The sequence below is a fragment of the Eurytemora carolleeae genome, unplaced genomic scaffold (genome assembly GCF_000591075.1).
Source record: "Eurytemora carolleeae unplaced genomic scaffold, Eaff_2.0 scaffold2035, whole genome shotgun sequence".
Taxonomy (NCBI): domain Eukaryota; kingdom Metazoa; phylum Arthropoda; class Copepoda; order Calanoida; family Temoridae; genus Eurytemora; species Eurytemora carolleeae.
Window position 1 is genome coordinate 18,798 of NW_019397957.1, and position 20,079 is coordinate 38,876.

Below are 20,079 nucleotides of genomic sequence, written 5' to 3' on the forward strand. Positions count from 1 at the left end.
TATTGGTTCCTAGCCACAGTTTTTTAATGCCTGAGTGGATTATTTGTTATATTTGTATGATTTTCACTCAAAGCTTTTTCTGTGGGTTTATTAAACTTGTTTAGATTGAAGGCTCAGAGAAATAAACGTTCGGAACCTTACTATCTTCCTTTTTATTATGAAGAGCGTTGAGAGAAGGGAGTCTTACGATCCAATCCTGAGAAATAAAACACGGTACATATATTAGGTCTTTAGGGAAATCGCTAAGTAGCGAAACAGGACATTTCATGTATAGGGCAGTTCATATATAGAACATTTCATGGATAGGACATTTCATTGATAAGGCATTTCATGTATAGGACATTTCATGGATAGTAAATTTCATGGATAGGAAATTTCATGGATAGGACATTTCATGAAAAGGACATTTCATGGATAGGACATTTTATGGATAGGACATTTCATGGATAGGATATTTCATGGATAGTACATTTCATTGATAGTACATTTTATGGATAGGACATTTCATGTATAGGACATTTCATGGATAGTACATTTCATGGATAGTACATTTCATGGATAGGACATTTCATGTATAGGGCAGTTCATATATAGGACATTTCATGGATAGGACATTTCATGGATAGGACATTTCATTGATAAGGCATTTCATATATAGGACATTTTATGTATAGGGCATTTCATAAATGGGACATTTCATGGATAGGACATTTCATGGATAGGACATTTCATGAAAAGGACATTTCATGGATAGAACATTTTATGGATAGGACATTTCATGGATAGGACATTTCATGGATAGGAAATTTCAAGGATAGGAAATTTCATGGATAGGACATTTCATGAATAGGACATTTCATGGATATGACATTTCATGGATAGTGCATTTCATTGATAGTACATTTCATGGATAGGACATTTCATGTATAGGACAGTTCATATATAGGACATTTCATGGATAGGACATTTCATTAATAAGGCATTTCATGTATAGGACATTTCATGGATAGTACATTTCATGGATAGGACATTTCATGGATAGGACATTTCATGAAAAGGACATTTCATGGATAGGACATTTCATGGATAGGACATTTCATGGATAGGACATTTCATGAAAAGGACATTTCATGGATAGGACATTTCATGGATAGGGCATTTCATAGATAATGAAATTTCATAGAAAGGGCATTTTATAGCTCTTCTAGCTTGGATTTGTTGCACAAGTTTGAGAAAAGCAAATACATCCGGTAACACATCAGAAATTAAAAACATCGTTGTTTTTCCCAATAGCTCTTCGAGAACAGGAGTTCTGATTGAAAACATGTAAAATTTCAATCTTACCTTAAATTTCAATTACACCTTAAATTTGCATTAGTTTGACGTGGCCAACGGCATTTTACAAATTATTACATAAAAACTGAAAAACTAAAAAAGTGTTTTAAAATGTATAGTTTAATGCGTTTTCTAAGATTCTATATACATAAACAACTAAAGGAGTTTATCTTGATTGGGCCAATGATATTTTAACTTGTTGAATCACTGTTTATATTTACAATTTACAACTTTTACAAACCCTATTCCCTTCCCCTTGGACATTCTCTCATTTATGTACGTTATACAATGTACATTGTACATACAACGAACATACTTGTAGAAAGCGAAAATTTTGCGAACGAGCGAACTTTTTTGTAAAAGAGGGTGTCGATCAGAATAAATGAGCGACAGACGAACGAAATGGATCGTTCAGAAAAATGAAAAAAATATCGTTTTTTAAAAACGAACAAAAAACACAAAAACGTGCGTTTTAAAATAATTCGAACGAACTTGAAAAACCGATTTTTTTTACTGAATGAATGAATTTTCCAAAATATTTGGAATAAAACTTTCGTTTTTTTCTGAAAGAACGATTTTTTAACTGACATTTTAAAAAAAAGATTGAGGTTTTTTACTGAACTAACAATTTTATTGAACGAACGATTTTACAGTGATCCAAACTTTGTCAAATCTCGCGCAAAAAATCGTTGAAAATTTTGACGTTATTCCTGAAAAACTAAAGCTTAAAACAAATGTCATTTAAACCTTGCCTGTTTAGGACTAAGAAAAAGTATAAGTGAGTTGGAAAGGTGAAACCAAAGGCCAAGATGATGCGACACTTTAATGTTGATCCAGTCTTGAAAATTTTCAAAGTGCAGTCTTGATATTTTTTAAAAAATAAATTGAAAAAAGTGCTGGCTTGCCCAGCCCTAACCATGCAGCAAAGCAAAGTTTATCTTTCAAAAATATTGCTGAATAATAATCATTTATGGATTATATCTTTGTTTAATGTGGAAAACTTAAATAAAACGGATTCCTTGTACTGCATTGCAGAACACTTTCACTGGTATACAGGGTAAAAAATCGGGACATGTGTTTATTAAAGGAGTGTTCGCGAAAAATAGGCTTACGGCGAAAACTAATCGCTTATAATCGCTACTAATTTTACTTCTCCTTAACAATTTTCTCCTTATAGACGCAACAGATAGAAGTAAGAATAGTAGCGATCAAAAGCGCTTATTTTTTTGCCGTAAGATACCCCCTTTAATTTTTCGTGAACACTCCCTTTAAATTACAAATTTTCATAAAAATCTATTCAGAAATAAAAGAGATAGAACAAAAATCCGCAAAATATCTACACCAAAGATTACAAGATGAGTATGTGTTGTTAACTTTGAATTATATATATTTTCAATCATATTTTCAATATTGAAATTGTTGCAAGATACACTTTTCTTTTTTTAAAGAAACACTTTTGAATAGAAAAAGCCAAACATTTGCTTTATAGAGATTTATTTCTTCTTTTTCAAAAAAATGTTTTGCACTTGTTTCACTTTATTGCAGTGTTTTTAAACTAAAACGCCCTGCACACATTTTCATAGCGTTTTGTAAAACAACTCTTTTTTTTAGAACTAAAAAAATTATCGCGAAAAGGAATTTGTTATTCATCAATAAAGATACATATCCAATAAGCATAAATCATCCTACAATGCGCCTCGGTATGCATTAAAAAACAATTAAATGTTGTACAGAGCCAATAAACTTTAATACTAGGAAGATTCCAAATGATGTAAAAAGTAACTGAATTGAATTTTAAACAACTTGTATAAACAAATGTGTGCAAATAAGATGGGGAATGGTGACATAATGGTATTAAGTTTGAATTACGAAGCAATTGGCCAACATTTTATGTGTTTACATTATGCAATGAAATAAGTAGGACAGCGAACGAAAAATAAAATTCCCTCTATAAAGAATTATATCTTTCTCAAAAAAGGCATAATTAAAAAAAATTAACTGAAAAAAATGCTTTTAAAAAAATTGAAATATGAATTAATGATAAAAAAATTTTAGATTCCCTCTTGTCAAATTTTATGAAATTAAAAAAAAAAAATTTATTTTGTCTCTGGTTTCTTTGTAAAATATTTGCTAGATGAGGTTGTTTTTGTTAAATTTGGTTAAAATGTGAAAATAAGTGGCTTTATTAACTATTCAAACTAGATGTTAACACTCATCCATCCAAATAATTTTTAAAACTCAGGTTTCTGAAACAATAGCCACAACTACTAATTTACGAATGCCTATATCTTTCAAACCTAGATGTTATTATTAAACAAAATTCAAAATTTGAAATATCTCTCGGTGATTTGAACAATCGATGAGTATTTTTCCAATTGCTAGGCCTTAAAAGGCCTTTAAAATTGCGATACTTAAAAGTCAACCCTCTGTCTTGAAAATTGATGCAATTATTCATAGCACACTGAATCTATGTGATCTGTGGTCTACGACGTCAGATTGCATGGATATTGGGATAAGAAAACTAGAATTTTCTCAGAAAATAAGGTACCTTAAAGGTGTCTAAACAAAAAGTTAATTTTTGATCGATTAAAAATAGAATTGGTGTTCCCGATAGTTTTCCGGTGGTGCAAATAATTCCCTAGAGCCTAGACCATAAAAAAATATTTTCTCCGAGAATCTAAATCTTATGCATCCCAATCTAGACAGAAATGGAAGGTTCTAGGACGAATTATCGACATGCCTTCGTGACCTCGTAGCTCCTCTATTTGTTAATACTTATTATCCAATTCAAAACTTTTTGATTCTTCTCAGCAAGGATGTAATGCAAGGAAAGTTATTTCAGAAGTGAACACATCTTTTGTACTGCAGTGTACTGTCTCTGGGCGGTAATGTAAACACAAGACGGATGTCAAAACCTGACATGGGATCCATCTTTCACATAAAAAAATCAATGAAATATTCTGGTCATAGGAAACTATTATGTGAATAATCAAAATTATCAAAATTTAATGCTTTTAGCCTCCTCGGATACTAAACTAGACAGGGTAAATATAATTTCCTTTCTTGGGTCTGATACATTTATTTAGATTTAAATCTAACAAATTGAAAAAAAGAATATCAAAATAACCTCTTTCGATATAATTTCTTAGCAACCCATTCTTGAAACCCAGTTCACGAGACTGGGTTTCATAACTGTACCCCGTCTTAAGTTTTGGGCTCAGTATGGCAACCTTTGTGCCTTTGTGCAATGTGCATTGCGCTTACTTCAATGTACCCTTTTAGGTGCGTTTTTAGTTTAGTGCGTAAATAAAGAAATAACTTTCTTAAATTTGACTTCTTTATTCTTTATTATACCATTGTTTTGATGAAAAATATATTCACTACACTTTTAAAGATTAGTTTGTGGAAAACAGTAGAAAATATTGAGTCCTTGATTTTGATAAATGTTTCCCACACAGGACACACTGGACTAACCAGAGCATTCGGTTTCTTCTATTTTAAATCAAACCTTGTTTTGGTCTATAATTCAACAATCTTTTACCTTACGGATTTGTTTATTCTATACTTTTTATTCAAAATACATATGCCGACAAAATATTTTTTATGAAAAAAAGCTATATAAATTATGTTTAATAGTCAAATTGTGATTGAAAGTCACAGCTTTCTGGAATATTGACAGAACCGTTAAGTCCATGTGAGGATGATACTTAATGACGACTTAAAACTCTTTGGATGCAACGATTTAAAGGTTAAACCTTTCTGGTCTGGGGAGGGGTCAATTTTACCCCCCCCCCCCCATCGTTTTTTATGCGATAACTTAAAACAATTTTGAGCTAGGAAGCTCAAATTTTCTGGTTTTCGAACTAACTAGAGCTGGGCTTTTATACCTACGGCCGGAGTCCTCAGGCATGCTGCCTACATGCCTTATTTTTTACCTACACCAGACTAAGTCTATATTTAGACCTACTTCCAGGCATTGCATGGATTTAAACATTGTATAGCTCTTTGGAAAGTTTCTAACAAAAGCAAAGAAATTTTGCACAGAGTTTTGCACAGACGCCACTAAAGGGAATTTGCACATTTTCAGTTTTTCTTGAATACACATTTAGGTTTTAAAATTTTGCAAATGTTTTTGCACATTTGAATTTGCTGGGTCAAGGGCTTTTCACAAATGTGTAATTTCTTGCAATTTGTGCAATTTTTTGTTTGCACATTTTTTGCTTAATGACCAGATTTAGCAATAAATATTTGGATTTTTGTGAATTTGTCATTTATTTTCAGTTTATCGAGGTAGAGCCCAAAGGCTTTTCACATGTTATAGATTTGTATATAACAATAAGAAAACAGAGTAGGGGGGGGGGGGTCAATGTGACCCTTCCCCCAAGGGAGCCAGCCAGTTTACCAGACGTCATTTAGGCCAAATAGGGTAAATTTTGGGTGTTTGCTCTTATTGCACTCTTTGAATGGTATTTAAAAAGATTATATATTATAGTCCGGGCTCTGGATTAGCAAGATATTGCTAGTTTAGTTTTTATTACCTATAGTTGTAACTACAGTGCTCTTTGTGAAGTCTACTATTGAAGCATGAAGGAACAATGCAGCTACACCTAAATTAGATTAATTTAAATATATATATGATGTAATGTGTTTTCAGCTGCATAGGAAAAATCTAGTGAACTATTTTTTTACATATCAAGATGGAAAACAATTTTTTTAAATATGTTTCGTTCTAAAAAAATACTTCGAGTAATTTCTCACAAGCAGCCAGCCACTGGGTTCGCTAGACAAGCTGGTACGAGAACATGTTTACACAAGACCAAAAAATCCTTGTTCCGGTTCGGATCATGCAAGGTTAGGACCCATGTGTCCTAGTCTTACCATCCTTGATTCTAGCAATTCTATAAGTTATAATTTTCAAGAGAAATATTGTCCAAGGTTTTGAGATTATTTGTGGCAAATTTAATAAATAAAACTGGTAAGAACTAATGAGAAGTTCAAGAGATTTTAAACTGACAGCCTTGTAACTACAGTGAGAACCAGAAAATTGGGGAAAAGGAAGACGACATTATAGCAACAATTAAGTGTACTTGATGTGTTTACAAAGCAAGTAGTTTTACTTTTAACTTACTATTCACTTAACTGCACAATTCCTATGTTTCATAAACTGTGGAATGAATGTCGTCTTTGTAACTGTGGATTAAATGGCGTCCTTGTAACTGTGGAATAAATGTCGTCTTTGTAACTGTGGAGTGAACGTCGTCTTTGTAACTGTGGAATAAGTGTCGTCTTTGTAACTGTTGAATGAATGTCATCTTTGTAACTGTGGAATAAACGTCATCTTTGTAACCGTGGAATGAATGTCGTCTTTGTAACTGTGAAATTAATATTGTCTTTGTAACTGCGGAATGAATGTCATCTTTGTACTTAGTTTGAATTGAAAATGTCTCCAAGGAATTGCAATTGTTGCTACTGATGTATATCTATAAAAATGTGCAGGGCACTTTTGATTAGAAAAGTTTAGTTGCGAATCTATAGCGACCATATTCTAAAGAAATGCGGCAAGAATTCCGTTATTTTCTGGTTCTCACTGTTTAATGTATAACCATACCAAGTGAGGCGAAAACGATGAGAAGCCATAATATTTTCCCGCCAGATTTCACCTTGAAAATAAGGGAGAAAGGATTAGTATCAGGTTTTTCAATGATTAGGAAAATTGATTTTCAAAAAGTGACATTACTTTTTCAGAAAAATCATTCTTAATGTCCTTCGAACTCGAAAGAAAATTATTTTTTTTTCAAAATTATTATTTTAGGATCTAGATTTTACTAAATTAATTGCTCAACACTTTTGATATTTGTTGTTTGACATTTTGTCCTTGATTTTATTCTTAAAAATTGTTATTGATTAGCAAAAGATGATATTCTAATATATTGTACAACATACATGCTGCATTATTATATTTTTATATACAGACGTTTAAACGTTTAGTTTAGACAAGATTAAAGAAAATTTCAAAGTGTAAATATATTCAGAACAGAAAAAAGCAAATTGAATTCTGGTTTCTTTACATATCACACTCCTGTTGAAAATAGATTACGTTACAAATCATGAAAAGAGTCTGCAACCATACTTTTATATCATCATGAAAACTTCCCCCCCCCCCCAACCATATCAAATTATGTATGGTATAAGTATAAGAAACCAGTTAGGTAACTCGACCTAACCCGACCTAACCTGACCAAACACAACCTAGGGGGACTGGTCATTTTCTGACCAGTTAGGTCTCCTGACATAACTCAACCAATCTCGACCAAATCCGACCTAAGTGGATTGGTCAGGCTAAGACATGTACGAGACCAGTTTTGTAACTCGACCTAACCCGACCTAACCTGACCAAACACGACCTAGGGGGACTGGTCATGTTCCAACCAGTTAGGTCTCCTGACATAACTCAACCAATCTTGACCAAATCCGACCTAAGGGGATTGGTAAGGTTAAGACCAGTATGAGAAAAGTTAGGTAACTCAACCTAACCCGACCTAATTTGACCAAACACGACCTAGGGGGACTGGTCATGTTCCGACCAGTTAGGTGTCCTGACATAACTCAATTAATCTTGACCAAATCCGACCTAGTGGATTGGTCAGGTTAAGACCAATAATAGACCAGTTAGGTTATTCGACCTAACCCGACCTAACCTGACCAAACACGACCTAGGGGGACTGGCCATGTTCCGACCAGTTTGGTAATCTGACGTAACCCGACCTAGGGGGACTGGTCATGTGCCGACCAGTTTGGTAATCTGACGTAACCCGACCTAACCCGACCTTTCTCGACCTAATGGGACTGGTCGCGCGACGTCGTTGGTTGCTAGGGTAATTTTCTCTTCATATTGTATTTTTATAGTTGTAACAAAACTAATTGGGCAATCTTTTATAGATTCAACCCATAGCTGAAACTTTTCAGAGCACCAATATCTAAAGGGAGAGAACCTAAAAGAAGTAGAGTTTTTTTCGTTCAAGAGGTTTAGTCCTGGTTCCAATCTAACTCTATAGCAGATTATGACGAGGTTATATTCTTTGATATTTATAGCAGCCAAACTTGGTCGCGAAATACATACCTATAATTTGTATCAAATATTCAAACATATTGATTATAATCATATGGGAGACTCTATCGTAAAATATTGATGTTGGGTGTAGGAACTGTCAAACGCTCCAGGTTATAGATTTGAGTTTTATATTTTTTACAAACTCTCTTCATACCTGACTAAAGTAAACCCATCCGTTGAGACCGAACCCATTAGTTTGCTCGCAAATATCGGGTAATGTTCTAGAAAAATTAGTTTACTAAAAATTTTAAATAAGAAATTTCAATATTCACAATAAAGATTCACCGAAAATACGCTTTATATCACTTTAAACATTTTTAAATAGATCGACACAATGGTATCAACTTTTTATTTATTGTGGAATTAGCCATTAAAGGTAACCCTTCATGCAATTTGAACTGCAAAGAACAGTTTTATACAAAAATCTGAACATAATTGCAGATGATTGTAATGTGTTAGTGGACAATTTATCCAAAAATTTTGTCAAAAAAGATTTAACGTTTTCAAAGTTACCAGATGATCAGAATTGGAAAATAAATTTCATTTATGAACAGCGAGATCTAAGATCAAACAATTTCTCTGTATCAATATAATATGTTTTTTATGTACTGACTGACAAGTGATATTCTATATTTACTTATGTTCCTCGTTTAAATGATGTCTAGTCCTAATTTATTGTACCATTGTTTGTGTGCGAAATAAACTTTAATAATTATGATAATGTCAATTCTCGTTTCACAACAGTACCCTGTAAAGCTTTATCTGATCAAAATTGTAGAATTCTGATAATATTTATTTATTTCTGCTGTAGAAATGCGCAAGTCACTTTTGAAGACACCCCACAATTAAAAATAATCTGTTTTCAACTTCGTAAAGATTGATATCTAATTCATACTTGATCAGACAAAGCTTTGAGGGTACCGTTGTGAATTGAGCATTGCAATCTTTGCATGGAGGGTAATTTGAAATTACGCTTACAATCCCTTTAATTGATAATTATACAATTTTTTTTTTATAAAAGTCGATTCCTAATCCGTATGTTCCGAGTCCGAATTTAATGAATTGGAGCCGCGTATTAAGTCCGCCAAAACCCGGTTTCAATTGAGCGCCGGCTTAAATCTTGAAACATCGAACACAATTTTATGTGGAACCAACCATATTTGAGCCGCGGCTCAAATTCTTTAAATTCGGCCTCAGGTCTCATTACATGGTATTTGTGAATATAAATACCTCAAATTACTTTATACTAAATTCCTTTTATTATTACAAATCTATATTGTATTCAGATGTATAGTGTACCACAAAGTTCCAGCAATGTTTCCGTTATCTCCTTTCAGTAAAAGTTTTGCAATTTCATGGAATTTTAAGTTTTATTCTTTTACATTAAATAAAAATATTTTGTAGAACTTTGTCCAGCTGTAAACCCCTTTAATGGTCAACTTTCAGAAGTAACATTGAAGTACACTTTGACTCCTAGAAGTATGAGTTCGTGGACTGTACAATTCTTGGTGATTTTGCGTACATAAGCTATCTATGTTTATTTATTTATCTATGGTTATAGGAATCTGCAACTATTGAGATGTATATTTGGAAAGAGAAGTGTAAGTGAAAAATACAAGGATTATGATGTCTAAAGATTATATGTACAGTACAGGCACGCCCAACCGGTTTACATTTGAATCCGAGCTGGGCCAACCTTTCCAGTCCTACTTTGGACTGTACCGCAAACTTACAATTACAAAAGCGGCAGAGGAGTGTGCAGGGATTGTATGGAGATGGCAAAACAATTTTAAAATATCAAAACATTTTTCAATTAAATCACATAGAAAAAGATAATTTTAGACTGAACAGTGACAAGTAATGGGTCAACTGTTAGATGAAGATTTCCTACTGAGGTTCAATTACTTCAATGGAGAAGCATAAATGGAAGGGAACAAATTATGAAAAGGTTACGTAGCTTGTAGTGTGTACTGTGTACAGTATCTTCATGTACAGTTATTAAAAAAGTTAAAAGTTTAAGTGAAAAAAAGTATTAATGACAAAAGTATTCAAAATTCCTGTGCCATTATTAAGTGTTGTTCTCACAAAGCAAATAGTTTTACTTTTAACTTATTAATTCACTTATTAAGTTAAATGGGTCTGTTTACACTGCTCATTTTCTGTGTTTCATAAATAAAGTAATGGGTGTCCCAATAAACATGGTAATTAAGAGACGACTTGAAAGTCGTATTTGCAATATCTCCGTCAATTTTGAAGATACAAAAATGGCAGACCACATTTTGAAAAACTCAAGACCATGCGTTTTCGATATTAGATGTTTGAACTGGAATACTGCTTTAAATCTGTTCGCGAAAAAATGCCGCATGGATCGAAGATGATATAAATGTCGTCACTCAATTTCCATGTTTATTGGGACACCCTGTATATAAAGTCATTACTTGAGTCTAAAAGCCGTCTCCATATTCCAAAGGTTTTATAGGTTTCACTGTAAATGTAAGTATAAGTACGTTTAAAAGACAGTATCTGACAATTTGATAAGAAACCCGTAAACCTCCAGTTAAGAGAGTCGAATGGTTTAGTTTTGCGGAGATTCTGATTTAGAATTCTCTAGGATAGGACGGAGAATATAATCTCGAATCCGGCTCCGCGGTTTCTCTGAATACACGGAGACAGGGGCTTACGCGCGCAAAGAGTAATGTTAAAAAAACACGTCACACATGATGACCATCTCTGATCTATCTCGAAAGAATATCGGATTGAAAGATAAATTCAGTTCATTTTATGTAGCCCATTCTTTCTATGGATAGTGGTCGTGTAGTTCACGTACTTTGGGGACGATATGTTGGCCGCGATATGTCTCATGCTAAATTCTTATCTGATAGATAGATCATTTCTCTGTACACTTGACGACCAATACATCAAGTTGTCGACCAATGAAGTTTATGGAAATAACGGCCTCATAAGTTCAAAATTATGTACAGGGTGTCCCAATAAACATGGAAATTAAGAGACGACCAAAACATAGTCTTCGATTTCTGATAGTTGATAAATGAAAAATAAATGTCAAAATAAAGACTCAAAGTCTTATGAGCTTTTGGAAATGTGGTCTGCCTTCTTTGGATCTTCAAAATTGACGGAGATATTTAACATAGGAAGATTTCGTTGTGATTGAATAAAAAGAATCTTAATAGCTCTTTCAATATTGAAGGTGCCAAGTAGACTACATTTTAGAATTCCCAAGACTAGAAGTTTTGATTATTAACTGTCTTACCTGGAATACTAGAAAAAACGTATTCACGGAATAATACAACGAGATACAAAGACGATATTATAGAAGTTGTCACTTAATTCCCATGTTTATTGGGACACCCTGTATGAGCCCAAATCGAACGGGAAAGACAACTCATCACTGGAAACTAGCCAGTATTAATAATACGACTTTGCGACCTCGTTGCTCCTCTAGTTCTGATTCTACGCACGGGTATAAGAACAGCTAATTTATTTGGTTACATGTTAGCTATTTAAAACATGTTAGCTATTTAAAACATGTTAGCTATTTAAAACATGTTAGCTATTTAAAACATGTTAGCTATTTAAAACATGTTAGCTATTTAAAACATGTTAGCTATTTAAAACATGTTAGCTATTTAAAACATGTTAGCTATTTAAAACATGTTAGCTATTTAAAACATGTTAGCTATTTAAAACATATTAGCTATTTAAAACATATTAGCTATTTAAAACATGTTAGCTATTTAAAACATGTTAGCTATTTAAAACATGTTAGCTATTTAAAACATCTTTTTTCTTAACAATAGCTCTTAAATACGAGGAGTTATGACGTGAATTTTACGTTAGTTTGGCGTGCCCTCAGACCATCCCACGTCACGTGAGGAATTTTGTAATATTACGCCCAAAAGGAAAAAATTTGACACAAATTCAAACTTATAATCCCTATATCTATGCAACCAAATGTCGTAGATCTTTGATATTTCAAACTATGAATTCTGTTAGCCATAAAGTCTAATTTACAATCAAAAGTTGAAGAAAGTTTAAGCCTTAAAATGAAATGAATGAGTCCAAGAAGTGTAAGGAAAAAATGTATTTATACAGCATAAAAAGAAACAGATAATATTCGATACTACACTTATTAGAATCAAGCCGTAGCTTTTGACGGACTGTCCGCCTTTCTTCCGCTTCATCTGGCGAATCAACATTCCTCCTTCGATTTTTCGTCGATACTGTCCTCTATTCGGCTTTAGCCTGGGCAGTCCTATTCATGCCACCTCGTGGAGCGAGGTTCTTGGGTTGAGTTTAAGATAAAACATGAGTTCAACATCGACTTGGGGTTTTCATAAATATCTTAAATACATATATGCACGAGGCGGTTTATTATTCACCCTACTTCTATCGCATATACAAAGAGCAAATAAGCTGCCATGTTTATAGACTGGACTACTTGAAATCTGAGCTTAGCTTAGCGTATGAGAACTGAAATGGGTTACATCAATAGAACTATCCAATCTGAGCTTAGCTCTGGGTTGGCATGAGAACTGAAGGGGTTACATCAATAGAACTATCCAATCTGAGCTTAGCTATGGGTTCGCACGAAAACTCAAGGGGTTGCATCAATAGAACTATTCAATCTGAGCTTAGCTCTGGGTTCGCATGAGAACTGAAGGGGTTATATCAATAGAACTATCCGATCTGACCTTAGCTCTGGGTTCGCACGAGAACTGAAGGGGTTACATCAATAGAACTATCCAATCTGAGCTTAGCTCTAGGTTCGCATGAGAACTAAAGGGGTTACATCAATAGACCTATCCAATCTGAGCTTAGCTGTGGGTCGTTTTAAGAACTTAAGGGGATACGTCAATGGAGCTAGTGAGACCATGCTGGTTACACTAAGTTTGAAATATCAAAAGTTTAAACCATCAGGTTTCAAAGAAATAGCGATTGGAAAATTTGAATTTGTGGCAAAAACTCATTGAAAACAGAAGGAAAACTGAATCTGAATCGGAATATAACACCGAGCCTTGTTAAAAAATAAAATGAAGAGGAATAAATCTATTTATCATGGAAAATTATTTTTCGAGTTGGCCGGGACTGTTGACGTGAATTCGACCCTTCAATCAAAGCATGACGCAAAATTTCTCACTAGAACATCAGTATTTTGCCAATTATTTTTTGTAAACTGAAGATAGAAAAACGAGGAGTTTGTAGTTCGAAATGTAAATGCACCTAGGGTTACACAAGTATTAGTACAGTGAGAACCAGAAAACCCTAGAATATGAAGACGACTGTTAGACACAAGTTATAGCTTTTCAAGTCAAATGATCATGAGACACAGCAAGTGTGCAGTGTAAACAGACCCATTTTCCTTTATAAGTGAATTGAAAAATTACTATAGTAAAACAATTTGCTTTATAACTACATCGATTACAAGTATTGGTTTAATGTCGTCTTCCTATTCCACAGTTTTCTGGTTCTCGGAAGCAAGATAATTCAAACAGTCAAGTCATTGCATCACTTCAAAGTCAACCCTGTCTTGAAAATTGATGACTAATATTCATGGCTGCCTGGATCACAGTGACGTAATCACATTGATCCAGACTGCTATAAAAAGTCGCATGAATTTTAAAGATTGTGTCAACTTTTAAGTCCCTAAATTTACATTTTAGCACCTCAAAGCACTTGCTTCTAGCAACATTTTTTTAGAAGTAATTTAAAAAATCCTCAAAGATTTTTGAGTGAGAGTTTGCAACTTTTGGATCACTGTGTGGCAGTTCGTGAAACCATTTACTGAGACAAAATGGGTTGGATGGTCGTAAAACTGGCAATGCTTTAGCTTGTCTCATGCTTTACAAAGGAATCTAGCCTTTGCCACAAACTCTGATTTTCTAATCTTGGAAAAACAATTTCGTCTAGACTTTAAACATTTCACACCATAAATTTTTGTACAGGGTGTCCCAAAAAAACATGGGAATTCAGTGACGATTTCGATATCGTCTTTGTTATGAATTAGCAATGTAATACCTACCCGCATAGAACGGAGGGGTCTAAAATGCAGTCTTAGACGCCGGGCCGACTTCCTCAGACTCTATGTATTTGGAAAAAAATATAAAATTTCACCAAATATTTGTAACTTGAGAAATAACCATTAAAATATTTGAGCATTCCTCTCCCCATCCCTTTCTTCAAGCACCCCTCCATCGTCAGGAGCGGTCTTAAATACAAGACCCTGTTCAGTTTAAGTAGGATATCATATTTCTTCAACATGTGTTATATGTCCCAACCCCAGTCTAGGCTCTCTTCCCCATAAGTCTGATAGAAGTCTGCATTATGATCCTGTTCAAGACTCTGTTCAGTTTTATTATGTATCATATTTCTTCAACACATGGGTTGGTCCTTTCCCATGCCTCCCCTTTTGTAGATCTATCTCTAACACAGCGTCCTCCTGAGCCTCCGACAGTTTTAGAGGTCGGAGGCTGTTACTCGTTGCGCTTTCGACTAATTTTAAAATCAAAACATGTTTTAGATTTCTCAACTCCAGCTGAGTATTATTAAAAAAAAAAATTGAAAAAAAAGTCAAAATTGACGAGTTTATAACAAAAAGATTAAGATTGTCAATTTTTGTATGGTTCTTGAGATTTGTAACTTAACATAGCAGACAAAACTCTTACAGATTACAGCTTTCGCAGTAGGTATCGCTATACTCAATCAAAGAATTATTTGAAAAGACAACATCGAATTCGTCACTGAATTCCCATGTTTATTGGGGCACCCTGTATCAGGTTACGAAAATTCGAAATCTGAATTTCTTTTTGAGAAAGCTGCTCATTTTGGAAAATAGAAAAATGTAGATGATACATTAATAATTTTTCCACTATTTTTATATTTTTACAGAAAAATTTATACCTGAGAATTTACAAATGTACGTAGTAAAGAATAATGAATATAAAAAATAATGATCTCTCCTCGTTAAATAGAATTGTTTTTGTTCAATTCTGATTGGTTCAACAAAAATCTTTAGCCAATAAATAGAAACTAATTCTAACTAATTCTGGGAATTCAGTTTTAAAGAAAAAAAGTCTGGTTGTTGTGCATCTCTTTTCTTATGTTTAATGTACTAAAACATACATATTGCAAGATGATACCTCCTTGGATCATAAATATTGCATGATGATACCTCCTTGGATCATAAATATTGCATGATGATACCTCCTTGGATCATAAATATTGCATGATGATACCTCCTTGGATCATAAATATTGCATGATGATACCTCCTTGGATCGTAAAACCCACATTAAAAGAACAATTCATCTTTGCAACGGCTGTTTACAAGTAAATATTGGGACATTTTCTTTCTGTAAGTTTTTGTCACAAACTCAAATTTTCTAATGCCTGTATTCCGTTGTAACCCGATAATGGTTTAAACCTCCGATAATTAAATCTCAGACCATTTGATCTAATATTTTGATAAACAGGGAAACCCACAAAGGACGAGACTTCAAAATGTATTCTGTTTGTGACAGTGTCATTATTCTTCGCCAAATCATCAATTAAGTCCATGAAAGACCAGATGACTTAATTTGATTAAAAATTCGGTGATGATGATGGACCAAACCTCTGTAGAGTAAAAAAGTAGATGTTAGTTCCACATTTATTGAAAATATATTTCGGTCTGGGTTGGCCCTCGTCAGTTCTAACGATATAATAACCATCAAAATCGATCAAAAAAAATTATTAAAACCAAAAGAAAATAAACAAACAAAAAAGATTATTAAAAAAATGGGCTGTCAAATGGACAAAAAAGAAACTAACTCAGATCATGATATGGAAAAAAGATAGTTTGCAAATTTTCACTTTTTAAAACATGTTTTAATTTGAACATGGGATAGTCATATTTGAAGAGTTTCAATTCATCATTACAGTCTCATACTTTGTGGGTAACCCTGTATAAAAATAATACATTGAGTTGCAAAGTTAAGGTAATTAAAAATCGGAGTTTGTGGCATAATCTTAGTTCTATTATGATCCTAACTTAAGTTAAAACCTAAAAATATGATATTATGATACATATATAAACAGTTTTATATTTTTAAGTTTCTTTAAAGGTATTATTTTATCAAAGTGGCGAATTTCATGAATGTCCCATTTTTTCGTATTATGTAACATCGGTAAATGAATTCGGTTATAATTTTCTTTTGGAAATTCAAAAATGTAGTTTAACATTTTGCACCGTTAAAATTGACGTAGATATAGAGAACTCTGTCCAGCTTCTAATTTTGAAAAAAAGTCCAGCAAATGTTGAATATCTTCAAAGAAGCAGATAACATTTTGAGAACTATAACACGAAAATCATTAATTTGAAACGATCTTTGTCTTTTAACCACTTTCAGAAATCAAAGACGATTTTTAAGTCTTCTCATCAGAAGTTTTTTGTACACCCTGTAGACTCCCGAGTTTCCAGCTTTGAGTCCTGTACACTGTAAAGTGTACATTAGGGTATAGTTACACTAAAAAGTAAAAAATATTTTTAAAAAACATAAAATACTTTAAACAAAAAAGTTGAACTATCTACAAAAAATTGCTGTACCCCATTTGCGAAAACCGGTTTTCAATACTGGGTTTAAAAACTTTTGGACTCTGTGACATTATATAAGTTGTTTATTGAATTCATATATTTCTTTAAAGATGTGATATTTTCAAATTAACTTTAATTAAATTTTCATTTTTAATTTAATTTCTAATTTTGTTTTTTATTATTAAATTCTTTCCTTGAAATACAATTGACATATTTAAACCGCCATACTATTTCTATTGGTTCAGAATAGACAACAAACACATGACTGAACCCTGATTGGATCAGGCGCTAATGGACTCGGCATACAGAAGTGGATTCTTTAATTGAAAAGCTTTCGAGACGAACAAAAATGTTCTTTCTTTTTCTACATGGTATATATAACTATGTAATTATGTCGCATAAAATAATTATGTTGTGCTGATTTTGACCTTGGAGTTATAAGTCATTGAAAATCCATCAAACATGGCATTATGTATCTTAAAAACGTAAGTGCGGAAGGCCCCCTTCAGGACAGGACCATAGTTTATACTTATCAAATAATCTCTCAGCCACCCCCTACCCCATCCTGTCCACGCCCTAGCATGCCACTCCCCACCCCATCCTGTCCACGCCCTAGCATGCCACTCCCCACCCCATCCTGTCCACGCCCTAGCATGCCACCCCGAAAATTTCAAATAATTAGCTCTTTAATAAAATTTAACTCATTTAAAAAAAAATTATTAACCTTTTGCACACTTTAATTTAAAACCAAATTTAGGCAAAATATGATTTTTGTAAAAGCAAAATAATTATTTTCAACGATATTTAAAAGGAGGGTGTGTGCCCGCCTTCCCTTTTTTCAAACTAAAGTAATTGAGTTTTTACAAGAATCTCTTATTTTTGAATGCCTATATGTTTACAACCCGATTTCTTAGACCTTTGATATTTCAAACTTTAAGTTATCAGTTCCTTTTATTATTAAATTCTTTCCTTGAAATACAATTGACATATTTAAATGTATATTAGTTTTTGTTCTTTGCTATAAATATATGCTCTTTATTTATTAATATTTAATATTTAATATTATATTTAATAAAACGTTGTGCTCCATGCTAAAATCTACAGGAATATTTATAATTCAAGCAATTTAAACATATTTTTGTCTTTTTAAATTGTCCTAATTTTCATAATTTAGAAAAATCATAGTTTGAGCCAAAATACTAATTTTTCAGAAAATGGAATATACATTTAATAATTTTATTCAGGAGAAAATCTTTGGTAAACATATGTCTGTAGAATCAGGTACTGTGAACCCAACCAAGGGTTCTCAACTTGTATATAGGACCGTACAGTTCATTGCTCCCAAGTGGAGAAATAAAGCCTAAAAAAGCCTAAAAATCCAATCCAAGAATAAAGACAAACAATCTAATCCCAAGCTTACGATGATATTGAACCCTTAGTATGTTTGCAGCCTGAGTATATAACAGGCTAGACCCGCAAGGGTATTGTAGCCTTTCTTATCTGGTAGATATCAAGTAGGTACCATTTAAAGGGTGGAGCTATAGGGAGGATCGATGCTGGAGAAAGGAGTGAAACGGCATCCCCATCAGCTCATCAGTTCTCACAAAGTATCTGATTAGAAGGGTCGAAAAGTATATTTGCCTCATCCAAATGTTATGTGTATTTAGATCAATGTTAGTTGGTCCAACACTAATTGTTTGTATCGTTATAATGTAAATATCATTTTAATGCAACCATGCTTTGTTATTCCACTCAATCTTAGATTTTTACTACTGAGTTCTTTTCAAGTCTATAGTACAACAGCTGAAGATCCAGTAACACAGCTAACAAGAGCCGCTCTCACTTTGTTCTTTGGATCCTGATTGTTTCTTCTATAAAAAGCTGCTGAAGCTGTAAGAGCAATATGCCCAGTGAATATATTACCGCATTTTCTTGCAATTGTGTTAGTAATGGCTTCACAAGAATCTGAGATACAAAACCAATTTTAGTTTTACATACTAAACGAGTTCACTTTCATGGGTAGCCGTAGTACATTTGAATTTCCAAGCCGGGTCAACCTTTCCGGTACAACTCAATAGGACTAGCCGGTGCACCAAGGTTGATGCGGTCAGACTTTAGGTTGAATTTACTTTTAATAAAAGGTCAAAGGTGTAGGGCCGTAGTACATTTGAATTTCCGAGCCGGGTCAACCTTTCCGGTACAACTCAATAGGACTAGCCGGTGCACCAAGGTTGATGCGGTCAGACTTTAGGTTGAATTTACTTTTACTAAACGGTCAGAGGTGCGTGAAAACAAATTTTTTACGTTGCATAAAGATATTAACAAAACTATTTTTGAAAGGATTTGTAAAATCTTTTTCCGTTTTAAAAAATTGAATATTGTTTTGCAATGTAATTTATGACTCATTGTAATTAATGACTCACATGTTTGTATAAGACATAAAAGATAGGACATAAAAGATAGGCGCATAAAAGATAGGACATAAAAGACAGGTGCATAAAAGATAGGTGCATAAAAGATAGTTGCATAAAAGACATGTGCATAAAAGATAGTTGCATAAAAGATATGTGCATAAAAGATAGGTGCATAAAAGTAAGGTGCATAAAAGAGATAGGTGCATAAAAGAGATAGGTGCATAAAAGATAAGATATAGATGATAATCAACATCATCAGGACGATAATATTGAAAGAACGAACTATAACTGAAAGAAATGTATAAAAAAAGTTTTTTAGGGAAAAAACATGTTTGCCTGCACATTAGAAGATTAAGGAATGATTAAAATTTGATTGGAAAAAGTTTTTTCATTTTGAATAGATTATAATCCCGAGTTATTTTTTATATCCGTTAGATTTTCAATTAGATTGGAATATTATCATAACCTCTGGGAAAGCGCCGATTGAATGATTTATAACTCTAATTGGATAATGAGATAGATAGAAGATGTTACCGCCATACTATTTCTATTGGTTCAGAATAGACAACAAACACATGACTGAACCCTGATTGGATCAGGCGCTAATGGACTCGGCATACAAGGAAGATA

General features: G+C 33.2%; 1 protein-coding gene across 1 annotated transcript in view; it reads right to left on the bottom strand.

Moving 5' to 3' along the window:
- The window catches only part of LOC111716453 (uncharacterized), a gene marked incomplete at its 3' end in the record, with an annotated part of 27,191 nt that extends 18,523 nt beyond the window's left edge, over positions 1 to 8,668 (bottom strand). The window contains exons 1-3 of the mRNA XM_023491908.1: positions 8,601 to 8,668; positions 6,944 to 6,995; positions 5,874 to 5,942 (exon numbers count right to left, since the gene is read on the bottom strand). The remainder of the gene's footprint in view (positions 1 to 5,873; positions 5,943 to 6,943; positions 6,996 to 8,600) is intronic.
- Between the last annotated feature and the right edge of the window lie 11,411 nt (positions 8,669 to 20,079).